This window comes from Eublepharis macularius, chromosome 1 (genome assembly GCF_028583425.1).
Source record: "Eublepharis macularius isolate TG4126 chromosome 1, MPM_Emac_v1.0, whole genome shotgun sequence".
NCBI classification, from domain to species: Eukaryota; Metazoa; Chordata; class Lepidosauria; order Squamata; family Eublepharidae; genus Eublepharis; species Eublepharis macularius.
Genome location: NC_072790.1, coordinates 184,607,286 through 184,613,589, shown reverse-complemented (window position 1 = coordinate 184,613,589; position 6,304 = coordinate 184,607,286).

Here is a 6,304-nt window from a genome sequence, read left to right as displayed (position 1 = left end):
GGTAACTTATGCTAAAGAATTTAAAAACAAGTCTCGGAAATTATCAATACGTTGCAAATGCTATAAGCCCTCTAACTATATGTAAACCATGGTTATAGAAAATAGTTATTTTTCCTCATTCACAAGGCTAGAGATTCCAGAAGTCAGCAAATAGGGAAGGAAGATGATTCATCTTCATCCATTACATACCCATTCCAGTTAAACTCATCAATTTGAGGTCTAAAGGACTGAAGCGGATTTTCCTCTTGCTAATTCATAAGTATTATATTGAAATACAAATAGAATGATGATCAGCAGTTTACATGTTACCCAGTGATGTTTCTTATTGCAATAGCATATGCATCACAATAATTTAATATAGTTATCTTCACAATTATATTTTAAATGACTTCACTTTACCCACTGAAAACTAAGACATATGAAATAGTTTGCCACAGTTTAGCCAATAAATCTGTAAAATGTTAAATTATCCCTCTATATTATAGAATGTCCTTTATCTAGTTGAAATTTCTGCCAGGTTGGGCACACCACAGAAGAAGTAATCAGGGTGGAGGGAGAGAAAAAGTGGGGTAGGGGTAACATAGTTACAGTGTAGGAGGTATGCATCACAAAATATTTCTGTTTTTTGTTCCCACCACAAAAGTATTACTTTAAAGCTGAAAATCAAAACAAGTGAACATTCAGGCCAAAGAGTTTGAACAATAATTGCATCTATAAAACATTCCGCTACAGTTGCTCTAGAGTTTTTGTAATGTTGATATTTCTATCTCTAATGGGTTAACAATTATCATTATTTATGTATTTTGCTTTTGGAGCAATTAGCAGAAAGGCAAGAGAGCAACACTAAGTTTAGTTTTCTTTTCCTTCCTCACACTTTTTAGTCTAAAAGTTGTACATGTTGGGTTAGTTTTTGTGCTGAACTCTGTCCTCTGACCATCCAAAACTGCTCAGTTCCACCCCACAGACTTGCTTTGAGATATACCTAGGACTAAACATTAATGGTACAGACACGAGTCATGACTCTATTCTTTGGATAGCTGTGAAAAGGAAGGGGGAAGCACACAAGCACACTGAATACTCTTAACTATTTTAGGATGCTTCATCTGCATTAGGCCTGACTATTGTCTATGCAAAAAAGAAAGCATTTATAATGCAAATGAGTACTACAATTTCTCATAGCACTGATGAAGTCAAGTGGTGCTGAACTTTCTTCTTTTTTTTTGATAAAATTTTATTGGATGGGTTAACATACAATCAAATTAAAAGCAACTACATTTCTTTTCAGTTCCCATAAGTATATGTTCCCCACCCCCTCCCCTCCCCTCCCCCTTTTCAATGTTGACTCCCAACAGCACTCCAACCCCCCCGTTTTCTGATCATATTTCTACGCTATAATTATTAGTCTGTTGCTACTGGTAAAGATCTAAAATATATCTTATCTTATTTAATATACTTCAAAAGACCACAATTGTCCCTTAACATCCCATTTTCTTTCTAAGTACTTTCTCATTTTCTTTCAATCTTCGAAAAATCCCTTTGGATCTTGATCTCTCAGTTTTCTCGTTAATTTGTCCATTTCAGCCATGTACAACAGTTTTCATATCCATTCTTCAATTTCAGGTGTTTCTTCTCTCTTCCAGTATTGTGCATATAATATTCTTGCTGGTTGCCGCTGTTATCATATAGTACAATAATATCCTATCATTTCTATTAACGTCTTCCAAATGTAAAGATAACAGCAACATTTCTGGATTTTTAACAACATTATACTGGAGTATTAAAGACATCTCAGCACATATTCTAGCCCAAAAGTCTCTAGCCTTGTCACAAGTCCACCACATATGAAATAGAGAACCTTCATGCTCCTTACATTTCCAACACTTGTTAGACATCTGTTTATTAGCTATGGCTAATTTTTTTGGTGTTAAATACCATCTATACAACATTTTATAGCCATTCTCTTTAATACTGGTACATGTTGAAATCTTTAAGGTATTTTTCCACAATTGCTCCCATGCCTCCATCGTTATTTCATTATTACAATTTATCGCCCACTTTATCATTTGAACCTTGACTGTCTCATCTTCTGTAAACCACTTTAATAACAGTTTATACATTTTAGAGATTGCTTTATTATTATCCCCTAACAAAAGTTCTTCTAACTGAATTTTTAGTTCTAAAACCTGTCTTCCTTTGATCTGAGTCAAATAAATCCTTGATCTATCGATATTGAAACCAGCCGTATTTGAATGACAATTCCTCATTTGTTTTGAGTGTTAGCTCCTTATCTTCTGTTTCTGTTAATTCTTTAAAGGTAAGCCATTCTTTTCCTTTGTATTCCAAATTCGGATTAATCACTTCAGCTGGTACAATCCACAGTGGCTTCTCCTGATCAATGTATTTTTTATATTTCAGCCAGGTTAAAAACAAAGTTCTTCTCAAATAGTGGTGTTGGAACATTGCGTCCATTTTGTGTTTATCGTACCATAGTGGTGCTGAACTTTCCATGGCAATCTTCTTAAGAGCATTTTACTTCCAGAAGAGAAGTAGCTGTAGACTTACTTACCTTTTACTTTTGTCCAGTCAGCACAGTTCTGTGAAATACCAGAGATCTTGAACCTGGGACTGCATCAATAGGAACCAGGTGCTTTACAATTCAGTCCTTAGACTGGAGCAACTCTGCATAGGATTGTACTGTACAACCATGGCTGTTTGCCAAGGGAGGAAAGGTTGCCAGCTTGCTGCCTGCTGCACTATAGCATCACCACAGCATGTGACCAAAGGGGCCAATAGGCTTCCATTTGCTCCTATAAAGCTTCTACCTCTGGCCTGGGTCCTCAGATGGGGCAATTTTTTGCTTAGGCACCGACTGAACTGCTCCTTCTAGTTTGATTGGCTACTTGCTTCCATATCAGCAATTTTGTGCTTTACTACACTTTTATGCCACACCAATTAGAAAAAAGTCAGTTAAAGGCCATTCTGTGACTCTTCATGTTAATAATCACTTAGATACTACCTAAAACAACCTCCATGAGACACCTTTTTATGAAGTATCTGTATCATGTAGAGCAGCTTCCCATAGCAAGTGAGCCTGGGGCATGGAGAGTTTCCACATTGTTGCAAGCTGTCATCATGAATATCCATGTGACGGAGAAGGGCAGTATTCATGTTATGGGTGCTGCATGAGAAGAACCTCTTCTATGTAGCATCCACATGACAACTGCAAAATGAGGACTGGAAAATGTAAAGTCAGTGGTAATGCAAACTACTGCACCCCCCCCCCCAAAACACAAATCTGCCACACACAAGAGGTGATGGGAGCTGAAGTTCTTTGGCAACTATAGAACAGCAAAAAGGCTTAGATATTATGGACAATGGGGTATAGAAGTTAGAGCGTTGGACTTGAACCCAGAGGTCTCTGGTGCAGATCCTTGCTCAGCCACAAAGTTCAGAAAATGCCTTTGAAGAAGTCACCATCATGCTGTCCAACACACTGCAGAAGGCTGTTTTCAGATAAACTGGGATTATCTCCCATGTATACTTTTCTGAGCTCAGTCGAGTACAGGCAGGATATGAGTGTGACAGCTGTCACTATTTACTTGATAAATCAGGCACGAGTAATTCCAAGATATGCATAACGATGCATTTTCAAGAGCTCAGTAGGTTGAATCCAAAGGTCATTTTCTGTTGGTGCCCCACTGCCAATGGGAGAAGGAGGCAATTTTTGCTAATCCCCCCTCTTGCCGCAGCCCACTGAGCCCCCCAAAATGCCACTACTGAGAGACAGGGGACACTCATGGACACCACCCTCCCTCTGCTGACAGAAAAATGTAGTTGAATCCAGCCCTGTTACATATGGGTAAAATATAGTATAGAAAGAAACAAGTAGAAGACCTAGGGGAGACAGGTTGCCTCCAGTGGTGGGGAAACTTCCGCAGTTTCCCCCTGTCTGGGAGGAGTCAAGTCACCAGACAATTGCCTGCCACTGGCAGGCATCCCAAGGAAATGGACATATATGCTTCCGCACTCAGCCACGATGCCTCTTCCAGAAGTGACATTGTATGGATGGGCAGGAGCGTTTGGGGCCAATATATATAAGTGTTGGGCCCAAAATAGAGCATTTGGGGCTGATTCTTAAGGAATTGGCCCTGATGCAAAGTGCACACATGCCCCCTCTCCCCATGTGACATCACTCCAGAAGTGACATCATTGCAATGGGCGCAGATGCGTGTGGACAAGGAAATATAAAGTACTGAAATCCCTGCCCCCGCCCTCCTGATCTCTTGACAGTTGCCAGGGTGACTGGGCAACCCTAGAAGGACCGACAAGGACTTAAAGGGGGCATCTCCTTTCTTCTCCCCACTATTTCCTCTTCCCTGGCATCCCCCATAGTATCTCTCCTTTTCTTCTTCCTTCCCACGCAGCAGTGTCTACCTTTATTTGCCCCCTCCCCATTTTCAGTTTTCCCTCCTTCCCTCCCCAGCAGCATCTAACCAAGAAAACGATAACCTAACCACTGTATCAGGCCTAGCTGAGCGGCGGGAAACTGACAAGGACTTGCAAGGGCACCTCATTTCCCCCTGGGTCCCCTTCCCCTACACTATTTCCTCTTTCTGTCCTCCTGGCAATCCCCAAATCCTCACCTTTCACTGCTCCCTTCTCTCCTTCCCTACCACACACCAACTTTACAGCTGTATGTATTAGTTCATTTACACCCCAAAGGCCAAAACAGAGCTTGGAAAGAGCTCTGTCCTTAATGAGAGAAACCAAGGATTGAACTGGCATGAGTGTTGTGGTTGCCCAGCAACAGCGAGCATTCATTTCTTAAAGGTACAAGCATTGCTTCTGTTATTTGGGGGAGGGTCAGTACCCAGTTTGTTTTTCTTTTTTGGTTTCAGATTTTTTTCTCAGGTTTGTAGGACGACCTGTTTTGTCTTTTCACAGCTCCAGTTTCTGCCTTTAAGTATCCACAGATTTGGCTACATAATTCAAAAGGAACATTTAACATGCATATCTATTGTTATCTCCTGTCCCCTCCTCCTTAGCTTCCTGTATTCTCTCCCCTTCATATTCACCTATACCCCAAGGAAAATATATCTGACCCCAATCAACGGAGACCTTCATTTAGCAGCAGCTCTTTCCCCATTCACTACCATCCACAAAGTCCTGCCGTTTCCTAGTCTAGACTTTCTCTGCATGGTGCCTCTGCAAGTGTCTGTCAAAAGTTAGACACCACATAGAGTCACTGTTCATGGTCTTCCTGAAATGGGTTCTCAGCCTTTTCACAGGATACATTCAGTGCTAAGTTTTATATAGACTGAACAGAACACATTAACATTTGTTATAGTTCCAGTTTGGGGATACGTTTGTCTGGAACATTGTTGGAGGGAGATTTATTTTTGTAATGCAATGGGACTTCAGCATGTCTTAATCAGGCCCTAGTTGGGAAGAGTTCATTGTAAGTATATAACCAATACTTGACAGAATAGTAAAGAGTCCAGTAACATCTTTCTCAGATTCAGAAGCACAGGTTTCAATCCTCTATTCTTACCTCTGCTCATTAGAAGCAGAATAGGTTATGCAAATTTGTTTGAGGTTTATAATTTACATACAGCATGTTTCTTGATGCAGAGTTTCAGCGGGTTTTTGTACATAGCCCAGACTCTAACAAACTTGCAGACCTTTCGATTGATCAAGCCTAACAACACCTGCCCATTGAGTATTATGGCCTTCAAAGTGCTTGTCAACCTTTCTCGACTCCAGAAAGCTTGCTGAGTCTGTTGCCACAGAAACAAACAGGAGTCTTGTGGCATCTAGAAGAACAACACTTTTAAACTGTAATGGACTATAGTCTACTTTATCAGATACTTGGATCCCAAGCTGATTTTCTATCTGTTTTAAGAAATTTCCACCAATGGAGGAAGTGCAGCTTAGGGTGGCCCACCTAGCATCAACCAAGCCCAGGTCTTTTCCATCATAGCTCCCACTCTGTGTAACGAACTTCCTAAAAAGGGTAAGGGGAGATCCCATTGAAGATCTTCAGGAGGTTCTGCAAGTCTTGTTTGTCAAAGCTTTTGATGAGCTATAAACATCAGGCATCTTTAGGGGAATGTTGGGGTTTGTTGTTTCATTTTGTTTTAACTTGTAATGTTTTAATATTTCTGAGCCAACCAATGCAGGCTTCCATGTTACATCCCAGAATTGTTGCAGGGGATTCCCTGCCCTGCTAACCATGTTTCAGGAGAAAGTCCAGTTCAACAAGAAGAGTTCCACTTATGGTACTTTGGATACAACCATTATTTAC